The 26205-nt window shown below is 39.0% G+C and overlaps 1 protein-coding gene and 1 long non-coding RNA gene across 12 annotated transcripts in view; one reads left to right on the top strand and one right to left on the bottom strand.

Moving 5' to 3' along the window:
* Positions 1 to 26205, top strand: part of RALYL (RALY RNA binding protein like) — an 826242-nt gene that overhangs the window by 622969 nt on the left and 177068 nt on the right. The gene's annotated exons all lie outside the window — the stretch shown is intronic.
* The window catches only part of LOC133260775 (uncharacterized), a 49256-nt gene continuing 48095 nt past the window's right edge, over positions 25045 to 26205 (bottom strand). The window contains exon 3 of the long non-coding RNA XR_009740959.1: positions 25045 to 25401. This is a non-coding gene — a long non-coding RNA (uncharacterized LOC133260775). The remainder of the gene's footprint in view (positions 25402 to 26205) is intronic.

The following is a 26205-nucleotide window of genomic DNA, read 5'->3' as shown; positions in this document are numbered from 1 at the left end:
GAAGCAAAAGGTAAAGGAGAAAAGGTAAGATATATCTATCTGAATTCAGAGTTACAAAGAATAGCAAGGAGAGTGAGAAAGCCTTCCTAAGTGAACAATGCAAAGAAATAAAGGGAAAAAATAGAATGGGAAATATTAGAGATATCCTCAAGAAAATTAGAGATACCAAGGGTATTTCATGCAAATATGGGCACAATAAAGGACAGAAATGGCATGGATCTAGCAGAGGCAGAAGATATTAAGAAGGGGTGGCCAGAATATACAGAGAACTGTACAAAGAAAATCTTAATGACCCAGATAACCATGATGGTGTGATCACTCACCTAGAGCCAGACATCCTGGAATGCAAAGTCAAGTGGGCCTTAGGAAGCATCACTATGAACAAAGCTAGTGGAGGTGATAGAATTCCAGCTGAGCTATTTCAAATCCTAAGAGATGATGCTGTGAAAGTGCTGCATTCAATATGCCAGCAAATTTGGAAAACTCAGCAATGGCCACAGGACAGGAAAAGGTCAATTTCATTCCAATCCTTAAGAAAGGCAAGGCCAAAGAATGTTCAAATTACCACACAATTGCACTCATTTCACATACTAGCAAAATAATGCTCAAAATTCTAGAAGTCAGACTTCAACCGTATGTGAACCGAGAATTTCGAGATGTTCAAGCTGGATTTAGAAAAGACAGAGGAAACAGAGTTCAAATTACCAGCATCTGTTAGATCATAGAAAAAGCAAGAAAATTCCAGAAAAATATCTACTTCTGCTTCATTGACTACGCTAAAGCTTTTGTGTGGATCACAACAAACTATGGAAAATTCTTCAAGAGATGAGAATACCAGACCATCTTACCTGCCTCCTGAGAAACCTGTATGCAGGTCAAGAAGCAACAGTTAAAGCCAGACATGAAACAACAGACTGGTTACAATTTGGGAAAGGAGTACATCCGGCTGTATATTGTCACCTGCTTATTTAACTTATATGCAGAGTACATCATGCGAAATGCTGGGCTGAATAAAGCACTAGCTGGAATCAACATTGCCGGGAAAAATATCAATAACCTCAGATACACAGATGACACCACCCTATGGCAGAAAGTAAAGAGGAACTAAAGAGTCTCTTGATGAATTTGAAAGAGAAGAGTGAAAAAGCTGGCTTAAAGCTCAGCACTCAGAAAATGAAGATCCTGGCATCTGGTTCCATCACTTCATGGCAAATAGATGGGGAAACAATGGATACAGTGACAGACTTTATTTTCTTGGGCTACTAAATCACTACACATCGTGACTGTAGCCATGAAATCAAAAGACGCTTGCTCCTTGGAAGTAAAGCTATGACTAACCTACACAGTGTATTAAAAATAAGAGACATCACTTTGCAAACAAAGTTCTGCCTAGTCAAAGCTCTGGTTTTTCCAGTAGTCATGTATGTATGTGAGAGTTGGACCATAAAGAAAGCTGAATGACAAAGAATTGATGCTTTTGAACTGTGGTATTGGGGAAGACTCTTGAAGTCCCTTGGACTGCAGGGAGACAAGCCAGTCAATCGTAAAGGAAATCAATCCTGAATATTCATTAGAAGAACTGATGCTGAAGCTGAAAGCCCAGTACTTTGGCCACCTGATGTGAAGAGCCAACTCATTGGAAAAGACCCTGATGCTGAGAAAGATTGAAAGTGGGAGGAGAGGGGGACGACAGAGGATGAGATGGTTAGATGGCATCACAGACTCAATGGACATGAGTTTGAGCAAGCTCCAGGAGTTGGTGATGGACAGGGAGGCCTGGTGTGCTGCAGTCTTTGGGGTTGCAAGGAGTTGGACAACTGAGCGACTGAAGAACAACAATAGGCATAGGAGGTGGATGATAATAAGAAGAAGAATAAGAATTGAAATAAAAATCACCACCACAACAGCTAACCATTGACTGTCATATCATGATATGCCAACCTCTCTCTAAAAGTTTTTCATGTACTCTTTCACATAATTACTCCCCTAAGCATTTTGAGGTAGTAGAATATTTTTTTTTTTGAGGCATCAGGTTAGATAATTTTCTCATTTCCAGTCTAGTGAGTATCAAAACTACAATTTGATTCCAAGCAGTCTTGCTCCTGAGCCTGGTGCTATGATCAGCTACAAATATAATGATACTTAGGCACCATGGGACCTTGAGGTTCAACTGTCAAGATAACGGAGAGTGCATATCTACAATTTAAAGGAACTACTGAAACATGGGGAAATGTCCTGTGTATGCTCTAAAGCTATGAGAGAGGGGATGAGTCAGAATACAATTCCGGTGTGGCCAAAGAAGCAGTCATATCTCCTGCAGACAGATGCTACGTTCCCTAAACCAAGTAACAGTTTTTTGAAGGGATGTTGAAAATCATTTTTGACCCCATATCAGTCTTTTCTGTCACAGCTGCACACATGAGCAGCATGCTGTCAACAGAACAACCTTCTTAAGGCTTCAAGGACGCCGATGTATAGCAGGTACTTTAAATCTCAACGATTATTGAGGCTTCTTTTGTACTGTTTAAATATGCCCACGCATCTAACAAATGCTATAACCATGAATAAAGTGGACATAAATTGAAACGTTTAAAGATTTTCTAGTTAGAACTGGTGAAATGTTGCTTTTACTGAATTTGTAGATTTCTCAACATGGTTGACTTTGTATGTGTATGACTGCTGTGTCTTTATAAAGCTGCCTCTTTATGAAATAGGAAATTACCTATCTTATGTTGCTTTACAATATTCAAATGCACGTATTTTACATACTAATGCAAACGTAATAATAGAATTATACGGCCACAGTAGAAATTCAAGATGTTAATTATAGAATATTGTCACTAAATTTGTAATCTACTTAATTTAATCATTGTTGCAAATGTTTTATGGCTTGACAGCGGTTAGAAGAAAGGTAAAATGTGGCATACTGTAAAAAAAAATCAACCTTTTACTGAATGGTCTTAACACTTGTGCATGTGTGTGTGTGTGCGTGCTCGGTGGCTCAGTTATGTCTGACTTTTTGTGACCCAATGGACTGTAACCCTCCAGGCTAGTCTATCCATGGGATTCTCCAAGTGAGAATACTGGGATAGGTTGCCATTTCCTCATCCAGGGTGTCTTCCCAACCCAGTGATCGAACTGGCTTCTTCTGCATCTCCTGCACAGGCGGGCATCAGCTTCCTTTACTGCTGAGCCACCCGGGAAGCCCCCTTGACGCCTGACAGCACCTAGAAGTTAAAAGTACAGAAGTCAGAGTCCTAAATCATGTGAGCTATGTTAACCTGAGTATCTCCAAAAAGATTTATAGAAGCAATTTATAATTTATTGCCACCAACAAACAAAGGTACCCTACAGCTTTTTGAATTTTAATTATATACCCATAAAGTATAAGGGACATACATTATCTATACCAACATACCATGGATTTTATTACCCATATGGCATCTACAACCTTCTCCCCACCAAAAACAGCAGGAATGTTGAAATATGAAGTGATAAAATGTTGCAGACACTTCAGATGCCTAACTTCTAAGTAAACAAGAAAAGAAACAGTAAAGCAAAACAGAGAGGTAAATGAGAAGTATGGGTGGTACAAATTTATTAGTAGCAGCACTTAAGTGAAGGGAAAGGTTATGGGGGTAGCACACAAAATACCTGAGTGGCTTCCGTAAAATCACGGATGGGCCATAACAGTCCTGCGGTGGTAGTTCCCTATTCTTTCCTACAGATAGACGTTTAAACATGCTAACACACTCTAGTAACAGTTACATCGTCTTCACAAACCACACCTACAACTGAAAATGTTGGCTTTGCCAGCATTGAATTGTCGCATTTCTAAGATAAAATACTGATGGTTTACTGTCATTTTATTTTTGTGTATATTTTAGGAACCCACTCACAAGGTGACTCTCTTCCCAACAACTGCCTTGTTAGCAAAATAATTTATACAGCATCTCCCGCTGATAGTGGAGCTCCACTCTGAGGAGGGACGCGGTTGTGTATAATTAATTATATTCACATTTTAATATTCATATTGCTGGCCATGATTTATTAGCCAAGCTTTATATGCAGGGCAAAGGCATAATACAAAAGCTATTCTACTTTTTGTTAGCAGAACTAATTGATTTGTAGATGAGCACATTTTCCTTTACTTAATGGAAGCACATTTTGATTACCTTGTGAATAAAATTACGATTACTTTTCCCTTTTTAAAATATACACAAATTATTTTTCTCATTTATCAATTTCTTACTTGATTTAGGGACAACAACCATGAACTCTACCATTCTTATTTGAAATTTTCTGTGGTACTATACCTTGTCCTCCTCTTAAATTTAGCAGTAAAAACATATATGTTGATTCACTAACAAAGAAAATTTAAAATAAGGAGAAAAATTACTTCTGAGAAATAGAACTCCACATCTTCTATGTAGAGATGTGGAGCTAACTTGTTGTTACTGAGTATTAGTACCCTGCTTATTTAACTTATATGCAGAGTACATCATGAGAAACGCTGGGCTAGATGAAGCACAAGCTAGAATCAAGATTGCTGGAAGAAATATCAATGACCTCAGATATGCAGATGACACCACCCTTATGGCAGAAAGTGAACAGGAACTCAAAAGCCTCTTGATGAAAGTGAAGGTGGAGAGTGAAAAAGTGGCTTAAAGCTCAACATTCAGAAAATGAAGATCATGGCATCCGGTCCCATCACTTCATGGCAGATAGATGGGGAAACAGTGGAAACAGTGGCTGACTTTATTTTTCTGGGCTCCAAAATCACTGCAGATGGTAATTGCAGCCATGAAATTAAAAGACGCTTGCTTCTTGGAAGGAAAGTTATGACCAATCTAGACAACATATTAAAAAGCAGAGACATTACTTTGCCAACAGAGGTCCGTCTAGTCAAGGCTATGGTTTTTCCTGTGGTCATGTATGGATGTGAGAGTTGGACTGTGAAGAAGGCTGAGCGCAGAAGAATTGATGCTTTTGAACTGTGGCATTGGAGAAGACTCTTGAGAGTCCCTTGGACTGCAAGGAGATCCAACCAATCCATCCTAAAGGAAATCAGTACTGAATATTCATTGGAAGGACTGATGCTGAAGCTGAAACTCCAGTACTTTGGCCACCTGATGTGAAGAGCTGACTCATTGGAAAAGATTCTGATGCTGGGAAAGATTGAAGGCAGGAGGAGAAGGGGATGACAGAGGATGAGATGGTTGGATGGTATCACCGACTCAATGGACGTGAGTTTGAGTAAACTCCAGAAGCGGGTGATGGACAGGGAGGCCTGGCAGGCTGCAGTTCATGGGATCGCAAAGAGTTGGACACGACTGACTGACTGAACTGAACTGAATAGTAGTAGAATTTATAAATATTTGTGATAACATGAATATGTAGCTATAAATTAAGCTCAGATCAGATCTAATATCAAATATTACTGTAGCGGTAGAGGACACTGGGCTTCCCTGGTGGCTTAGCAGTGAAAATCTGCCTGCCAGTGCAGGAAATGAGGGTTTGATCTCTAGGTGGGGACGATCCCCTGGAGAAGGAAATGGCAACTCACTCCAGCATTCTTGCCTGGCAGATCCCATGGATAGAGAAGCTTGGCTGTCTATATAATCTTTATCCACTAGAAATGTCCTTAGGAGTTAGTTTCAAAAGGTAAAACTAATGCTGATTTCACAGAGTAATCAATAATAGATACTGATTTATATAACATAATGATTTTCCCTACTGCAGCATTTAATTAGGGAAATTCATTAAACTCATGCAGACAAATCCCCAGTGTGCAGTTTGTGCATCTCCTTTATATTTGAACATGAGCTGATTAACATATAAGTCAATATTTAAACTGAATTTGGGGAATTATATTTTAACAATACAAGAGCAGTGGATTTGATTAAATAACATTTCCATTTAAAAGAAATTATGAGTGCTGAGTTTGTGATCTGAATGTTAGTCAAATTAAAAAAGAGGATGGAGAGAAGTTGGCTCCTTCTCATGTGGTAAGTGTAGTGTGGATAATAGTACATATATTTCGCTAGTTGAGACGAATGACACTTATAATAGGAAAAAAAGAGGCTCTGTTTGAATAATCATATTCAATTTGAAATTCAACTTAGGAGTATCATGAAGTTAATGTCTATTTTCTTTAGCTGATGTATATATGCATATATATTTTTGGCTGGAAATCATTAAACTTTATAAATTACAGCCTACAGAATATTTCTATATAGAAATTTAGAAAAGCCCATTAATTAATCTCAGTTTATGACGTGCTTTGTTCTATTAAGTATAGACTTCAAGGGAAAAGCAAAATACAAGAGAAGAAAGAATAGAGGAAAAAATCAGAGGTTAATTGCCTTAGTTTATCACAGTAGTTTTGACAGCTCTGATCCATTAAAATATGTGTAAAAATGGATGATTGTATTTTTAGTAAAACTGTGTTTTGAGAAATTTTATTCAAATATTGGTGTTTTAATTCCATTTATAATCTGAATAGGACTTCCCTGGTGGCTCAAATGGTAAAGCGTCTGCCTACAATGTGGGAGACCTGGGTTCAATCCCTGGGTTGGGAAGATCTGCTGGAGAAGGAAATGGCAACCCACTCCAGTACTCTTGCCTGGATAATCTGAATAAAAGCTGAATAAATTACACTTATAGAAATGTAAACTTTTGTATGTATACATTGTTACATTTAAAATATCATGTTTTTCTTATAACTTACCAATGAAATAAGCACATTCACATCACTTTATTTGTAGAAAAGGAGAAATATTCACCTAAGTTGCATTTTCTTTTCTTTTCTACTTGTTTCCTCTTTTAGCAGGTAAATAAGAAGATTAGGGGAAAAAAGAACATTAGAGAAACTGTATTAATTATCTACTGAAAAAAGAAATGGCAACCCACTCCCGTATTCTTGCCTGGAGAATCTCATGGTCAGAGAAGATGGGCGGGCTACACAGTCCAAGTAGTCACAAGAGTCAGAGGCGACTCAGCGGCTAAATCACCACCACCATTAGTATCTATAACTACATAACAAGCTATCATAAAGCCTCAATCTAAAATAACAAGCACTGACTATTTCATGATTTCTGTGGGAAAAGAGGTTAGAGCAGCTTACCTGGGTGGTTCTGATTTAGAGCCTCTCACAAGGCTTCCGTCCAGGTGTCACCTGGGGCTACAGTCATCTTAGGGTTTGACCGGGGAAGACATTCTTCCTGGTTCATTTGGGTGGCTGCTGAGGGTGCTTAGCTCTGCACCATGCGGCTTCTTCACAGAGTGACTGATGACGTGCAGCCAGGTCCCTGGGAAATGCAGAAGAAATCCAAGAAAAAGTGAGTGTACCCGAGATGGGAGGCGCCATCTTTTTAGAACCTAATCTAGGAAGTAATATTCCGTTTTCTGCTGTGAAAGTGAAAATGAAAGTCGCTCAGCATACAGTCCATTGAATTCTCCAGGTCAGAATACCGGAGGGGATAGCAGTTCCCTTCTCCAGGGGATCTTCCCAACCCAGCGATCGAACAAGTTCTCCCACATTGCAGGCAGATTCTTTACCAGCTGAGCCACCAGGGAAGCCCATTCTGTCTCCTGCTAAGTTCTGTTTATTAGAAGTGGGTCTCACATTCTACTCATTAGATGTAAGTCCAGCCCACACTCACACAGAGGTGAATTACACTCTACTTGTTGAAGAAAAGAGTATTATTTTACATTTATATTGCTGCTTTAACAAATGATAGGCATACTTCACTTTATTGCACTTTGCAGATAGTGCATTTTTTTTTTTTTTTTTTTTTTTAGCAAATTGAAGGTTTGTGGCAATCCTGCATCAAGCAAGTCCATCAGAGCCACTTTTCCAACAGCATTTGCTCACTGTGTGTGTATGTCACATTTTGGTAGTCTTATAATACTTCTAACGTTTTCATTATTATTATATTTGTTCTGGCTCTATATGATCAGTGATCTTTGATATCAGTATTGTACCTATTTGGAGTTACCAGGAACTGTGCCCATATGAGATGACAAATCTAATTAGTCATTGTGGACATTTTAACTGCTTCACCGACCAGCTGTTTACCCCTCTCTCCACTTCTCGTCAGGCCTCCCTATTCCCTGAGACACAACGATATTAAAATTAAGTCAGTTAATAACCCTGTAATGGTCTCTGAGTGTTCAAGTGAAAGGAAGAATCACATGTCTCTCAGTTTAAATCAAAAGCTAGAAATGATTAAGCTAGTGAGGAAGGCATGTCGAAGGCTGAAAGCTAGGCCTCTCACATTAAACAGTTAGCCAAGTCGCGTATGTAAAGGGGACATTCTTGACGGAAATTAAAAGTGCTGCTCCAGTGAACACACAAATGGTAAGAAAGCAAAGCAGCATTGTTGCTGATAAGGAGAGCGTCTTCGTGGTCCAAACAGATGATCAATCAGCCGCAATATTCCCTTAAATCAAAGCCTAACCTAAGGCTAGGCTTTAACTTTCGTCAATTCTGTGAAGCCTGAGAGAGGTGAGGAAGCTGCAGGAAAAAAAAAAAGTTTGATATTAGCAGAGATTGGTTCATGAAGTTTAAGGAGAGAAGTCATTTCCGTAATATCAAAGCACAAGGTGAAGCAGCACGTGATCAAGTAAAAGTTGCAGCAAGATATCCAGAAGCTCTAGCTAAGACACTTAATGAAAGTGGCCACACACAACTGCAGATTTTCAATATAGATAAAACAGACTCCTATTGGAAGAAGTCATTTAGGACTTTCATAGCAAGAGCTGACATCAATGCCTGACTTCAAAGCTTCAGAGGACAAGCTGACCCTCTTGTCAGCGGCTAATGCAGCTGGCTACTTTAAGTTGAAGCCAAAGCTCATATACTATTCCAAAAATCCTGGGCATCTTAAGAATTTTGCTCAGTCTACTCTGTCTGTGGTCTGTAAATGGAACAACAAAGCCTGCATGACAGCACATATGTTTACAATGTGATTTACCAAATATTTTAAACACACTGTTGAGACCTACTCCTCAGGAAAAAAAAAAAAAAAAAAGATTTCTTTCAAACGATTACTACTCATTGACAATGCACCCGGTCACTCAAGAGCTCTGATGGAGATGTACTATGAGATTCATGTTTTCATGCTTGCTAACCCAACATCCATTCTGCCGTCCATGGATCAAGGAGTAATTTTGAATTCTGAGTCTTATTATTTAAGAAATATATTTTTTAAAGCTATTGCTGCCATAGATAGTGATTTCCCTGATATCTCTGGGGATATATCAAGTAAATTTTCCAATTTTCAAGTCAATTGAAAATTTTGTGGAAAAAATTTATCATTCTAGATGCCATTAAGAACATTCCTGATTCACAGGAGGAGGTCAAATCTCAATATTAACAGGGAGTTTGAAAAAGTTAATGCCAGCTTTCAAGGATGACCTGGAGAGATTCAAGACTTCAGTGAAGGAAGTACCTGCAGATGTGTAACTACCAATAGAACTGGAATTAGGAGTAGGTTCTGAATATGTGACTGAAGTGCTGCAAGTTCATGATAAAGTTTTAATGATGAAGAATTGCTTCTTATGGATGAGCAAAGAAGGCGGTTTCTTGAAATGGAATCTGCCTCTGATAAAGACGCCGTGGAAATTGCTGACATGACAGTAAAGGATATAGAATCACCAAAACCTGATGAAGCAGCAACAAGATTCCAGAGGACGGACTCGTTTTGAAAGAAGTTCTACCATGGGTAAAACGCTATTGAACAGCATTGCATGCTACAGGAAGAGTCAGTCAAGGCAGCAAACTTCATTGTTCTCTTAAGAAATTGCCTCAGCCACTCCACCCTTCACCAACCACCACCCTGATCAGTCAGCAGTCAGCACTATCAAGCCAAGCAAAAAGATTACTACTCCCTGAAGGCTCAAATGTGGTTAGCATTTTTTAATGATAAAGTATTTTTGAATTAAGGAATGTACATTTTAGATGCAATGTACAGCTATTGCTCACTTACTAAACTATACTGTGTGTGTGTGTGTGTCAGTTGAGTCCAACTCCTTGCAACCCCCATGGACACCCACCAGGCTCCTCCCTCCATGGAATTTTCCAGGCAAGAAAACTGGAGTGAGTTGCTATTTCCTTCTCCACGGGATCTTCGTGTCCCAGGGATCGAACCTGTGTCTCTTGTGTCTCTTGCATTGGTGGGCATATTCTTTACCAGCTGAGCATAAATTTTGTATGCACTGGGGAACCCAGAAGTTCACGTGACTCACTTTATTGTGAAAGTCTGGAACTGAACCTGCATTATCTCCTAAGCACGCCTGGACCATAAATTTAGAGAATTAAAACAATATGAATTTCTTATCTAAGAGTTCTGTAGGTCAAAAATCCAGCCCAGGTCTCACTGGGTAAAAGCAAAGGGGTCAGCTGGGCGTGTTCCCTTCTGGGGCGCTTAGGAAGACTCTCCTTGTCTTGTAAGCTTCTAAAGGCTTCCCACGCCCCTTTGCTCATGGGCCCCTTCTTCCAAAAATAGCGGACTGATTCCTTCTCACCCTGGGTCATTTTGACCTTCCTACTTTTTCCGTACTTAAGGATCATTGTTATTACACTGTGTCCACCCAGATAAAATAGGCTAATCTCCCTATTTCAAAGTCACCGTAGTTACCCTTTGCTCTGTATTGTAACATAGTCCCAGGTTCTGGAACTCAGGGCATTCATGTCTTTGGGGGATGATTATTCAGCTTACTACATGTTTGAAAGAGTTTGTGGACATGGACATACGTGGAATTTTAAGCTACCACAGTAATCAATCACAATCAATCACTATCATATAAAGTCCCTAGAATCTGTCTCCTTCACAAATGCGTGCACTCAAGATCCTGTCCGTTAAAGATCTTCATCAGACGCTAATAACTCATGCAACAGCCGCCTGCACTGGTCATTCAATATCCAGTGGAGATAAACATCTCTTCCTTTCTTTTTCTCAAGGTTTTGCGATTGCCAAGAACAATAGCATAAAATTTCTACCCGTAAAGCAGGAACAGATAATTGGGGTATAGTTTGAAGACTGTACCTTTGGATTCAGAAAGAATCTAATTTAAATGTGGATTTTGCAAGAACATTACCTGAGTAGTCTTATGCAAGCTATTTTTCTCTCTTGCCTAAAATTTAATTACCTGTAAAATGGTGAAAACAATATAGAACATTGCATAGGTATTGTGCAGGTTCGTTTATAATTCAGAAACATTATTTAGTCTTCTCTATTGTCCAAAATCTAATATATTTTTATTAAATGGTTACTATTAACCCCACTACATGTCTGTGACATTAAATTTTTCCTTTAGTGCCCCTAAGTCACTAATAAGCAGTGTTTATTTAAAGCCAAATTCTAGACATTCCACCAATTATTTGTAATTCTGAGCCCCTGAGACAAGTGCCTAACCTATACATCAAGAATTCCTTTTGAGGAAAAAATTAAAATTAGGAACTATCATATGACCCAGCAATTCCACTTCTGGGTATGTATCCAAGGAAATAAAAATGTTAAAGTGAAAAGATATCTGCAAGCTTATTTCATGCAGCATTTTTATAGTTGCTAAGAATCCAACTAACTTAGTGTGAAACAAACTTTGTGTCCGTCAGTGAGTGAATGGATAAAAAAACGGGGAAGGAAATTTTGCCATTTGTGACAACATGGGTGTGCTTTGACGGCATTATGCTCATAGATCTCTGTATCATTGATACAGATAACAGATTAGTGGTTGTCAGAGTTGCAGAGCGGGGGTGGGTGTGGTGGGGGGTGGGTGAAATAGGTGAAGACTGTGAAAGTGGAAGTGAAGTTGCCCAGTCGTGTCCGACTCTTTGCGACCCCGTGGACTGCAGCCCACCAGGCTCCTCTGTCCATGGGATTTTCCAGGCAAAAGTACTGGAGTGGGGTGCCATTGCCTTCTCCAGGGGATCTTCCTGACCCAGGGATCGAACCTGGGTCTCCCACATTGTAGACAGATGCTTTACTGTCTGAGCCATTATAATATAAATAAGACACGGGAATATAATGTACAGCAGATGTACACCACCCTTATGGCAGAAAGTGAAGAGGAACTAAAGAGCCTCTTGATGAGAGTAAAAGAGGAGAGTGAATAAGTTGGCTTAAAGCTCAACATTCAGAAAACTAAGATCCTGGCATCTGGTCCCATCACTTCATGGGAAACAGATGGGGAAACAGTGGAAACAGCGTCAGACTTTCTTTTTATGGGCTCCAAAATCACTGCAGATGGTGATTGCAGCCATGAAATTAAAAGACACTTACTCCTTGGAAGAAAAGTTATGACCAACCTAGATAGCATATTAAAAAGCAGAGACATTACTTTGCCAACAAAGGTTCGTCTAGTCAAGGCTATGGTTTTTCCTGTGCTCATGTATGGATGTGAGAGTTGGACTGTAAAGAAAGCTGGGCGCCGAAGAATTGATGCTTTTGAACTGTGGTGTTAGAGAAGACTTGAGAGTCCCTTGGACTGCAAGGAGATCCAACCAGTCCATTCTGAAGGAGATCAGCCCTGGGATTTCTTTGGAAGGAATGATGCTAAAGCTGAAACTCCAGTACTTTGGCCACCTGATGTGAAGAGCTGACTCATCTGAAAAGACTCTGATGCTGGGAGGGATTGGGGGCAGGAGGAGAAGGGGTCGACAGAGGATGAGATGGCTGGATGGCATCACTGACTCAATGGAGGTGAGTCTGAGTGAACTCCAGGAGTTGGTGATGGACAGGGAGGCCTGGTGTGCTGCAATTCATGGGGTCTCAGAGTCGGACACGACTGAGAGACTGAACTGAACTGGTGATAGATGTTACTTAAACTTATTGTGATGGTACTTTTGCAATATATGCATATATCAAATGATTATATTGTACACTGAGACTACTGTAATGTTATATGTCAGTTATATATCAAAATGATTTTTTTTATTTTTTAAATAATTTTTCAATTGAAGGATAATTGCTTTACAGGATTGTGTTGGCTCCTACCAAATATCAACATAAATCAGGCATAGGTAAACCTCCCAGTAGATCATCTCTCCCATCTCCCTCCCCTAAAATAATTTTGGTGGTGGTTTAGTCTCTAAGTCATGTCCAACTCTTGTGACTCCATTGACTGTAGCTCACCAGGCTCCTCTGTCCATAGGATTCTCCAGGCGAGAATATTGGAGTGAGTTTCCATTTCCTTCTCCAGGGGATCTTCCAGACCCAGGGATTGAACCCAGGTCTCCAGTACTACAGGCAGATTCTTTACCAACTGAGCAACCAGGGGAGCCCTTAAAATAATTTTGATTCATTCTAAGATAAAGTTGGTATATACACTATGTAAGTTTCAGGTGTTCAGTGCTATGATGAGATGTGTGTGTTCCTTATAAACCGTTTGTCACCAAAGCCTAGTCACCACCCTTCTCCATGCACCGGACTCCCTTCAGCCATTCTGCCTCCTCCAGTCCCCTTCCCAGTCCAGTAACCACTAATCTGTGTCTATGTCTGGGAGTTTGTGTTTTATAGTGCTTTGTTTGTTCACTTTTTTCAGGCTCTGGGAGTGAAATCATATAATTTTTGCCTTTCACCTTTTCAATTTAATTCACTTAATATAACACCATCAAGTCTACTCATGTTGTTAAAAATGTCAAGATTTCATTCTTTTTTATGGCTGAGAAGTATTCCACTGTGTATACACACAAACATCTTCTCTATCTATTCATACATCAATGGACACTTCATAGCTTGGCTATTATAAATAAAGCTTCTGTGAACATATATCTTTTCAAATTAAAGTTTTTCTTTTTTATTCTTTGGATAAATACCTAGAAGTAGAATAGCTGGATCGCATGGTGGATGTGTTCTTAACCTTTGGAGGATTCTCACATGTTTTTCACAGTGGCTGCATCGATTCACATTTCCACCAACATTGTCTTGTCGTTTCCTTTTCTCCACATCCTCTCCACCACTTATTCCCTATCTTTTTGATGATAGCCATGTGTGAGGTGGTATCTCACACCTGTGGTTTTGATTTGCGTTTCTCTAATAATTAGTAATAATGAACGTATTTTCATGTATCTGTTGACAATCTGTATGCCTTCTTTTGAAAAATGTCTATTCAGATCCTCTGCCCATTTTTAACCTGTTGTTTGTTTGTTTTTTATTATTAAGTTGCATGACTTCTTTATATATTTTGGATATTAACCTCTTGCCAGATATGTGGTTAGCAGACATCTTCTCCCACTTAGTAGGTTGCCCTTTAATTTTGATGGCGCTTCCTTCACTGTTCATTTGATGTGGACCCGTTTGTCTGCTTTTGCTTTTCTTAGCCTTGCCTTTGGAAGCAGATCCACAAAAACATGGCTAAGCTTGGGGTCACAAGGGTAAGCCCCTAAGTTTTCATCAGATCTCAACATTGAAGCCTTTCATTCAGTTGGAGTTATTGTTTTTATGTAGTGTTGAGAGAGTGGTCTGGTTTTCTTCTTTTGCTTGCGGCTGCCCGATTTTCCAAATACCAGTTTCTGAAGAGACTGTCCTTTCTCCAGCGCATGCATGTTCCTGATCCTTTGTCCTAAATTGGTTTTCTGTATATTGTGAGTTTATTTCTGGGATCTCAATTCCAATCCATCGATCTGTGTGTTTGTTTTTATTATGATACCATTACTGTAGCTTTGTAGTGTACTTTAAAATCAGGGAACATGATACTTCCAGCTTTTTTTCTTTTTTCTTAATGTTGTTTTGCCTACTCAGACTCTTTTGTGGTTCTATGCAAGTTTTAGAATTATTCTAGTTCTGTGAAAAATGCTGTTGGACTCTTAAAATGGATGGCATTGAATCTGTAGATTACTTTAGGTAGCATGGACATTTTTGCAATATCAATTTTTCCCATCCATTAGCACAGAATACCTTTCCTTTATGTGCACTTTCTTTAATTTTCCCCATTAGTGTCTTACAGGTTTCAAAATATAGGTCTTTCACCTACCTGTTTAACTGAATTACCAGCTATTTTATTATTTCTGATGCAATTATAAATGATATTGCTTTCTTGATTTCACTTTCTGAAAGTTTTTTATTAGTGTATAGAAATTCCACTGATTTTTAGGTTGATTTTGTATTCCACAACTTTACTGAATTCATTTATTAGTTCTGAAAAGTGAAATGAAAGTGTTAGTCATTCAAGTCATGTCTGACTCTTTGAAACCCCATGGACTGTAGCCTGCCAGGCTCCTCTGTCCATGGAATTCTCCAGATAAGAGTACTGGAGTGGGTAGCCTTTCCCTTCTCCAAGGGATCTTCCCAACCCAGGAATCGAACCTAGGTCTCCTGCATTGCAGGCAGATTCTCTACCATCTGAGCCACCAGGGAAGTCCTTATTAGTTATAACAGGGTTTTCTTTTTGGTGGAGTCTTTAGGGTTGTAGCAGCTCTTTTGACAGTCTTTAAGGTTCTCTACATAAAGTATAATGTTATCTGCAGATGGTGATGGTTTTGCTTCTTTTTGATTTGGATGCTTCTCATTTACTTTTCTTGGCTAGGACTTCCTATACAATGTTGAATAAAAGTAACAAGGGGGCGTCCTTGCCTTGTTCCTGATCTTAGAGAAAAAGTTTTCGGCTTTTCACAATTATGATGTTAACTGTGGGTTTATTATGCATAGTCTTCATTATCTTGAGATTCATTCCCTTTATACTCACTTTGTTGAGAACTTTTATCATAAATGTTGAATTTTGTCATATGGTTTTCCTACATCTGTTGGGATGATAATATTTCTTTTATCTTTTGTCTGGTTAATATGGTGTATCACATTGATTAATTTGGGGATGTTGAATGCTCTTTGCATCTTTGGAATAAATCCCCGTTGATTACGATTTATGACCCTTTTAATGTGTTTTTGAATTCAGTTTGCTAATATTTTGTTGAAAATTTTTGCATCTATGTTCATTAAAGACATTTCTGTAGTGATGTTGTCCAGGTTTGATATTAGAGTAACGCTGGCCTCATAAAATGAGCCCTTCCATCTTCAATCCTTTGGAAGAGTTTGAAAAGTATAGGTTTTAAACCTTTCAGTTTTTGATAGAATTCACTAGTGAAGTCATCTGATTCACTTCAGCCTTTACTATTTCTTTCTTTCTACTGACTTTAGGCCTTGTTCTTTTCCTTTTTCTAATTTCTTTAGGAGAGAGTTATATTGTTTCAGATTTCTCTGCTTTATTGAGACAGACTTGAATTGCAATGAATTTTTGTCTTAGAACCACTTATGCTCCATGTCATAGATTTTGGATGTTTTATGCTTGCACTGTCTCTATGTATTCTCTATTTTTTCTTTGATTTTTGATAACCCATTGATTATTCCATAGCATATATTTTAATCTCCACATATTTGCACCTTTTCCAGTTCAGAATGTTCTGATTGTATCTATTAAGTCAATCTGGTTTAGTGTGTCATCCAAGGTCTGTGTTTCCTTATTTATTTTCTATCTGCTTGATCTATCCATTGATGTAAGTGGGGTATTAAAGACCCTGCTTTCATTGCATTGCTGTCAATTTCTCCCTTTATGTCCATTAATATGTGTTTTGTATATCTGAGTGCTCTTGTGGTGGGTGCATATGTATTTATAAATGTTATATTTTATTACTGGATTTCTCCTTTATCAGTAATATGATGCTCTTCTTTGTTCTTTATTGCTGTATTTGTCTTAGCATCTGTTTGTCTGATATGAGCATAGCTACACCGGCATTCTTTTCCTTTCCATTTGAGTGGAATAGCTTCTGCATCCCTTTACTTTCATTCTGTATGTCCTTACTTTTGAAGTGAATCTCTTATAAAAAGCATATAGATGAGTCTTGTGTCCGTCTTTTTTTTTTTTTTTTTTCTTTTTCCTTTTTTTATTCACCTAACCACTCTATCTTTTGATTGGAGAATGTAGTCCATTTATGTTTAAAATAGTCCCTGACATTTTGTTTACATTTGATGTCTGTTTGCTTCCCTGGTGGCTCAGATGGTAAAGACGTCTGTTTTTCTAGTTGCTCCTGTTTCTTTCTTCTTCCCTGTCTCTCCTCTCTTGTGGCTTGGTGGCTTTCTTCCTTGTTCTGTTTAGATTCCTTTCTCATTTTCTTTTGTGTATTTACTATGAGTTTCTGTTTGTGGTTACTGTGAGGCTCACATATTGCTCCTGTTTTAAACTGATAGCAACTTAAATTTAAACACATTTTAAATGTTTACATTTTTACTACCCCCCCATCACGTTTTATATTTTTGATGTTTCTTCAACTCTTCCTATTTTAATTGCAATTCTTCTTTGTGTGGATTTCTTTGGATTCATTCTATGTGGGAGGTTTTGGGCTTCCTGCACCTGAATATCTACATTTTCCCTCAGGTTGGGGAAATTTTGTTATTATTTCTTCAAATACATTCGCTGCCACTTCTCTTCCTGTTCTTTTCATGAGAACCCTATAATGAGAATGTCTTCCACTTAATGCTTCTCAGTTTCCTTAAAGAATTTTAACTTTTTAATTTTTTTTTCTTTCTGCTGCTCTGTCTGGATGATTTTCATTGGTTTGTCTTCCAAGCCAATGATTCATTCTGCTGCTTCATCCAGTCAGCTGTTGACTCTCCCTAGTGTATTTTTCAGTTTAGCTATCATATTCTTAAGTCCCAACACTTCAGACCTTTCTTATATTTTCTCTCTCTTTGTTGAAAATGTTGCCATGTTTTTCATTCTTTATCTGAATTCATTATCTTTATGACCATTACGTTAACCTCTTTATCAAGTAGATGCTTGTCTCCATTTTATTAACGTCTTTTTCTAAAGTGTTTTCTTGTTCTTTCATTCAAAATACATTTCTCTGAATCCTCACGTTGCCTGATTCTTTGCTTGTTTCTGTGTATAAGATGAAACTGCTGTCTCTGCCAGTCTTGAAGGAGCAGTCACTGGAAGACTAGGAGTGTGTTGTGGTCTGTCTGTGCAGTGCTTTGGTGCCAAGATCTGTCTGTGTTTCAGCCTCATAGGGCCCAGAAGTGCTAGGAGTTGAGTGGGATTCTTTGTGTGACATGCACACACCTTCCAGGATCAGTGGTATGGGGGCTGCAGTAAAGCTGTTCCAGGCCTGGGTGAGCACGGCCACCAGATCTGGTGGAGCAGGGGTTACTATGAATGGGCTTGAGACAGGGCCAAGCCTGTTCACCAGTTCTGGTGGGAAAAATAAATTTCTTTTTTTGAGGATCCACATATCATCCTGGATTCTCATCCTATGAGCAATTTCTAGCCATAATAATTAGTCTAAAGGCTTAAATAACAATAGTTAATTATTTTATTCATAACTTTTATAAGGCCATAAGTTAATTTACTTATGTGCATTAGATACTTATTTTAAAACCAAAACCCTTATAGTTATATTTGGAATGGATGACCAATGAGTACCTATGCTATAGCACTGGAAATTCTGCTAAAGGTTATGTGGCAGCTTGGATGGGAGGAGAGTTTGGGGGAGAATTGTTCAGTTGCTAAGTCATCTCTGACTCTTTGAAACCCTGTGAACTGAGCATGCCAGGCTTCCCTGTCCTTCATTGTATCCCTGAGTCTGCTCAAACTCTTGTCCACTGAGTTGGTGATGCCATCCAGCCATCTCATCCTCTGTCGCCCCCTTCTCCTCTTCCCCTCAATCTTTCCCAGCATCAGGGTCTTTTCCAATGAGTCAGCTTTAACATCAGCCCTTCCAATGAGTATTCAGAGTTGATTTCCTTTAGGATTGACTGGTTAGATCTCCTTGCAGTCCAAGGGAATCTCAAGAGTCTTCTCCAGCACCACAGTTCGAAAGCATCAATTCTTTGGTTCTCAGCCTTTTTTATGGTCCAACTCTCACATCCATACATGACTATTTGGGGGAGAATAGATACACACACACACACACACACACATATATATGTATATACACATACATATACATATATGCCTAAGTCCCTTTGCTGTCCACTTCAAACTACCTCAACATTGTTAATCAGCTATATTCCAATACAAAATCAAAAGTTTAGAATGAAAAGGAAAGAAAATCTTTAAAAACAGAAAGAAAATCAATAAAAATTTATAATAATAGATACATATATGTAAAACAAAAACCCTTATTCTTGATTACTAAATGATTACTGTGAAATTGCTGACATTATATGTGAATGATGGTTTAAATTTACTTTAAAAATTCAGCATTGAAGATAAAATAATGTGACCTTTGTAGTGATACTTTGAATACAACTTTGAGTGGAATACAGAATGGTGGTAAAAAATAATGACCTTAGTAATTTAGGAGACATACAAATTAAAATACATTTGGAGTTGGTTATGTTACATAAATAACACATTATGTTATATAACATAACATTAACACATTAATAACATTAAACAAATGCAATTATGTGATTTCTACTGATTTATACAAACTGAGCTGTATCACACTTTATAAATATTTTATGTTTATTAAGTGAAAGTCTCTCAGTCGTGTCCAACTCTTTGCAACCCCATGGACTATACAGTCCATGGGATTCTCCAGGCCAGAACACTGGAGTGGGTAGCCTTTCACTTCTCCAGGGAAAAATCCCAACTCAAGGATCAAACCCAGGTCTCCGCATTGCAGGCAGATTCTTTACCAGCTGAGAAACAAGGGAAGCCCAGTTCTGGAATGCAAAGTCAAGTGGGCCTTAGGAAGCATCACTACAAACAGAGCTAGAGGAGGTGATGGAATTCCAGTTGAACTATTTCAAATCCTAGAAGATGATGCTGTGAGAGGGCTGCACTCATTATGCCAGCTAATTTGGAAATCTCAGCAGTGGCCACAAGACTGGAAAAGGTTAGTTTTCATTCCAATCCCAAAGAAGGGTAATGCTAAAGAATGCCCAAACTACTGCACAATTGCACTCATCTCACTTGCTAGTAATGCTCAAAATTCTCCAAGCCAGGCTTCGACAATACGTAAACCATGAAGCTCCAGATGTTCAAGCTAGGTTTATAAAAGGCAGAGAAACCAGAGATCAAATTTCCAACACCTGTTGGATCATTGAAAAAGCAAGAGAGTTCCAGAAAAATATCTATTTCTGCTTTATTGACTATGCCAAAGCCTTTGACTCTGTGGATCACAACAAACTGTGAAAAATTCTTCAAGAGATGGGAATACCAGACCACCTTACCTGCCTCCTGAGAAATCTGTATGCAGGTCAAGAAGCAATGGTTAGAACTGGACATGGAACAACAGACTGGTTCAAAATTGGGAAAGAAGTACATCAAAGTTGTATACTATCACACTGCTTATTTAACTTATATGCAAAGTACATCATGCAAAATGCCAGGCTGGATGAAACACAAACTAGAATCAAGATTGCTGGGAGAAATACCAATAACCTCAGATATGCAGATGACACCACCCTTATGGCAGAAAGCAAAGAAGAACGAAAGAGCCTCTTGATGAAAATGAAAGAGGAGAGTGAAAGAGCTGGCTTAAAGCTCAACATTCAGACAACTAAGATCATGGCATCCAGTCCCATCACTTAATGGCAAATAGATGGGGAAACAATGGAAAAACTGAGAGACTTTATTTGGGGGGCTCCAAAATCACTGCAGATGGTGATTGCAGCCATGAAATTAAAAGACGCTTGCTCCTTGGAAGAAAAGTTATGACCAACCTAGACAGCATATTCAAAAGCAGAGACATTACTTTGCCAACAAAGGTCTGTCTAGTCAAAGCTATGGTTTTTCCAGTGGTCGTGTATGGATGTGAGAGTTGGACTGTGAAGAAGGCTGAGCGCCGAAGAATTAATGCCTTTGAACTGTGGTGTTGGGAATCTTGTGATTCCCTTGGCTTGCAAGGGGATCAAGCCAGTCAATCATAAAGGAGATCAGTCTTGAATGTTCATCGGAAGCACTGTTGCTGAACCTGAAACTCCAATCCTTTGGCTACCCATGCAAAGAACTGACTCAGTGGGAAAGACCCTGATGTTGGGAAAGATTGAGGGCGGGAGGAGAAGGGGACGACAGAGGATGTGACGGTTAGATGGCATCACCAACTCAGTGGACATGAGTTTGAGTAAACTCTGGGAGTTGGTGATGGACAGTGAAGCCTGGCGTGCTGCAGTCCATGGGGTCACAAAGAGTCAGACACGGCTGAGCAACCGAACTGAACTGAACTATGTTTATATAGTCAGAAAACCACACTACGAAATTTTTCTGATGAATTTTATTTTGAACTAAAAAGGCAATGTGAGTGTGTTACCATCTAGTCTCCCTTTGCCACCTATCATCAGTTGAATTTTAGAAATTTTGAGCTTTTGAAGAACTACTTCGCAAATCCTTTTAATGTTGATTACATTTTGCTCAAAAGTAATTGGAAACCTCTCACTGGAATTGAATGGAATTGGAATTGGAGTTGGAAAATTCAAATTTTGAGTTTTTAAAGAATTTCCATATTAAAAGAAAATCTTACAAATGAGAAGACAAATTCTTACAGAAGCAAAGGACTGGAGTAGATAAACAATGAATGTTATAAAGATGTACATGATTTAATTTTGATTTTTCTATGACAATGTTTTGAAATAACTCAACTTGTCTATTGATGGGGCTTCTATTTATAATTAGATAGTTGTATTTTATACCAGAATGAAAAGAAATTGAGAATGCTTGTGGTTGGATGGCATCTACATTTGCTGGAACAGTCAAAAGGACATTAAACATGTTGGAGAAGTTTTAACTTATTAAAAAAAATATGCCAGGAAAAGGACTCTATGAATGGTAAAAAGATAGTACCTATGAAAATATTTGGGCTAATATATTTACACATATCAATGTAAAAATTGATATGTGTAAGAATTGAGACTGTTTTCCACTAATAATTATTACTGATATTATTTCCCTCAACACCTATAGAAGTATTTTGTCAATTAAAGTTGGGAACAAAGACAATATTTATATCTGTTTACCAAATCCTTAGCGCAGTTCCTGGCATGTTCTGTACGTTCAATAATTATTTGATAAATGAAAATGAATGATTTGTAGCATCTCTATTTTCTTCATAATATAAACACTGGAAGTAATAGACATAAATAAAAATAAGCATCCAAGTATATATGCCTCGAAGGAGGCAATGGCACCCCACTCTTACCTGGAAAATCCCATGGACGGAGGAGCCTGGTAGGCTGCAGTCCATGGGGGTCGCTAAGAGTCGAACACGACTGAGTGACTTCACTTTCACTTTTCACTTTCGTGCATTGGAGAAGGAAATGGCAACCCGCTCCAGTGTTCTTGCCTGGAGAATCCCAGGGACGGGGGAGCCTGGTGGGCTGCTGCCTATGGGGTGGCACAGAGTCGGACACGACTGAAGTGACTTAGCAGCAGCAGCAGCATATATGCCTGCTTTTTTTTTTTTCTTACTTCAGTTTCTATTGGGGTTAAAAGCAGTTTGAATCTGAATAAGGCATACAATGATCAGATTTACCAGTTAATTAGTAATTAGTTCAAGTTTCCATTTTCATTTGTCCTTGCAGACGGGGCCTGGGAGCGTCAGGGTGTTTTCTGGTAACAAATGGGAATCTGGCCAACCAGTGATCTTTGCATTAGCATTCTAGTAACAGAGACCGGCGTACCATAGAGCTGCGTCAGAGCCAATTTATGAAACTAGATCCAAAGGCTCATTAAAACGGTCACAATTCAGTGACTGCCTGGTAAAATTAGACTACAGTTTCATTCCCATAACAGAGAATATTTTAACATGCTATTAAGGATATACATCAAGTATGAAAACTAGCTTTGAATCTGTGAAGGGAAAAACAACAAGATTAGAAAGCCATTTACTTTTGTGCGGAATTGGCTCCACTCTCAGATTTAGGTTTAAAGTGCTTCAAATGGTCATATTTTAGAACATACGTTTACCTCTGCAAATCTGGTGCATTTTTCTCTCAGAGTAAAAGCACTTTGGTAAGGAATCTGCCTGCGATGCAGGAGACCCGGGCTTGATTCCTGGGTCTGGAAGATCCCCTGGAGAAGGGATAGGCTACCTACTCCAGTGGTCATGCCTGGAGAATCCCATGAACAGAGGAGCCTGGTGGGCTCCAGTCCATGGGGCGCAAGTGTCGGACACGACTTCGCAATTAAACCAAAAGCCCTTTGGGGCAGCTCCATCAAACTGTAGGGTTGTAAGCCTGCCTGGCCAAGACACATCAAGCAGCTCAGTTGAAAGTCAAGTTTGTTTCCCCATTGCTGCCAGCCAGGTCTTCCTGCAGCATTCTTTTATCATACATCTTCCTCAGTGATGCCACAGCTCCTGGGGATTCAGAATGTATTATTTTACAGGTCTTTCCACAGTCAAACCAGGTTTAAGCGGCTAAGAAATATGGCATCCAAAGTCTGGTTAAGAGCAATGCGATAGTACAGAAAATTCTAGAACATGAATCTGGTGCAGTGCCCTACTCTCAGCCATCTCTCGTGGGGCAGGGGTAGGGTACCCCCTCTCTTACTAGTTCAGTGCCTGGCACCTGTGCCATGTTCAATAATAAAGACGAGAGTAAAATGAGCTAACGATATTATTAGGAAAGCCATTTAATTTCTCGATATCTCAAACATCTATATACATGACACAGAAATAAAGACCCCCTGCTCTGCTTATTTCACAGGATGGGCTGAGGCTCTAAACTAATAATAACTGCAAAGGCACTTTTTAATGGTACAGTGCTTATACTAGGGTGAGGTATGGTTTTATGCATTCATTTGTCAAACATAACAGACTATTTTCTTTACCTCCTGAATTTTTATTCAATGGAACGGTAATGAATCCCTAAATCTTCCAAATGTGAACAATAAAAGACTCTGAATGACTTTTCCTGGCAGTCTATATGCCATGGATGAATTATTTAAACTTTTATTTAAACCTGAGGAAAGAAACAAACACAAAACAATCCCAAGAGTAAAGACGCTACTTTTAATTAATTTCTTTAGAAAAATATCTCTTTTCATTTTTCCTCATCTACAAAAAAAACAAACAAAAACACCTTGATAATGTGGGTGCCTTATTATCAGTTAGAGGTCACTTCAGTATCAAGCATGAATTTCTCTAGAAGTAACAGATGCCATCAGGGTTCACTGTTGGCAGGGATAAGTAACGAGTATTTGTTTATTGTACTAGTGTAATTCAAAATGTTAAATTATCTTTCCAAAAGGGATATTCTAAGTTGAAAACACAGCAAATAAATAAATGGGAAATATTTTTGCATGTATTTCAGGGTATCTCATAAACCAATGTTCAGAGGCATTCTGTTCTGTTGGATGTTAACAAGTGTGCTGTCCAAAAACTTATCTCTCTCTCTCTCTCTCTCTCGTATGCATTTGAGTTAAACACCATGGGATGTTTCTTGCTTCCAGAATCTTTTTCCTTTGATATGCATTACAAATATCTGAGAAAGAGAAATATTATCACACTTTTACCAAATTTACTTTACCATGACTTGTTTATTTGGCAACATACTTATTAACACCTTCCAAAACATTGTTTAGATAAATTCCACTTTAGGAAGTGCTCTGACAAAGCGTGTTTGGCTGGACACATCACGACCGATGCAAGAACACAGCCTGTGGCTTGTATGAGTTTGGTTAACCAGTGGACTGCTAGAGCACATACGACACCAACAGCTCTGTTCAGGACACTGAAGAGCCTGCGAAGCTGAGCTGCGACTACGCTTTAGAAGTCCAAAGTCAGAGGGACAAACACTCAGCAGTCAGTTCTGGGAGAAAGATGTAATGAAGTAAAACGGGGAGTGCAAAGGAGGGTCACGTCTGTTTGGGTGCAGAATTGGAGGTATCTTCCCAAGAGTCCAAAGCATCAAATTATTGAAAGCTTTTACTCTCGTCTTTAGTAGTACCCTAACAAGAATTGGCCAAATAAATATATTTGCGTGTGTTGGATATCCTTTTCAGGGGTGATGCTTTGGAACGGTACCGGTCTCCCATTTGCCTCATCTCATTTACCTCAAACCAGAATAGGCTCAGCTCATTGACTTTTTTCAATTTTGTGACTTTATAGCATATTTCTCTCATGGTATTAGCTTCATTTATTTAGTTTAAAAATAAAGAAGAAAATTGATTAGATTTTGGAACCCTTAATATACTTCAAGCAATTTACTGTGAAAAGACATAGTTAGCAACCCAGTGGGATATGTTTCAATTGTTTGAATCTGAAATTTAATAGTAGAAGGATCATTTTAGAGTTCATTTGAATTTTTTCATGCTCATTTGAAATATTAAAACTTCAAAGTAGACATAGGATCTGTTCGATCAGCTTCATAATTAGTTCTTACCGAGGTTCATAATGTCATATGACAAAGTGCAAATGCCTCTTCTCCCTCCATGTAGAGGTCTGCAATCTCCAGTCATCTCCTAAAAGAAAGCGATAGTCGCTCAGTGGTGTCCAACTCTTTGTGACCCCATGGACTGTAGCTCACCTGGCTCCTCTGCCCATGTAGTTCTCCAGGCAAGAACACTGGCACGGATAGCCATTACCTTCTCCAGGGGATCTTCCCAGCCCAGGACTCGAACCCAGGTCTTCTGAATCACAGGTGGTTTCTTTACCATCTGAGTCACCAGGGAAGTTCCAGGCAGAGATAAAGCTTTAACTCCGTTTAGCTGCACTGTCTTTACACCTGGACAGGGTTGGAGGTGGGGCGGGGCTTGTCTCTACACAGGTGTGATATATGGTGAACTTGTTACTGACCAGTGCTCTTGACCTCTTTAATCAATACAAATCGATCAGAGACCAGACAAGCAATTCTGGCAAAGCTTTATTGGGCCCATCATCCAGCAGGAGGCAGAGAAAAACAATGAACAGCTTCTCTTGTTGCTTCCCTGCCTTCTTGCTCAGGGGATGCAAGTTGCTTCCTTCTACTGGGTGAGGGTAGGAGTGTGTTCAGAGGTTGGGCTGGAGGGGTGGCTTAGGTGGGTTGTCCACTCCTTTGGTGGTGTTTGTACAGAGATCCTGTGCAGCACTCTGCTTTTGCTTCTGACCCCCCAGCTTTTGCTCCCTACTCTTCAAAATTGGTTTTGGGCTTTGTTGGTCTTCTTGTATCTTTTTGTCCAGAATTTGCCTCAACTGTGCATGCATGCAGTTATTTTTCAGTTCAGTTTAGTCGCTCAGTCGTGTCCAGCTCTTTGCGACCCCATGGACTGCAGCATGCCAGGCCTCCC

This window comes from Bos javanicus, chromosome 14 (genome assembly GCF_032452875.1).
Source record: "Bos javanicus breed banteng chromosome 14, ARS-OSU_banteng_1.0, whole genome shotgun sequence".
Lineage (NCBI taxonomy): Eukaryota > Metazoa > Chordata > Mammalia > Artiodactyla > Bovidae > Bos > Bos javanicus.
This window is presented reverse-complemented; position numbering and strand designations above follow the sequence as displayed.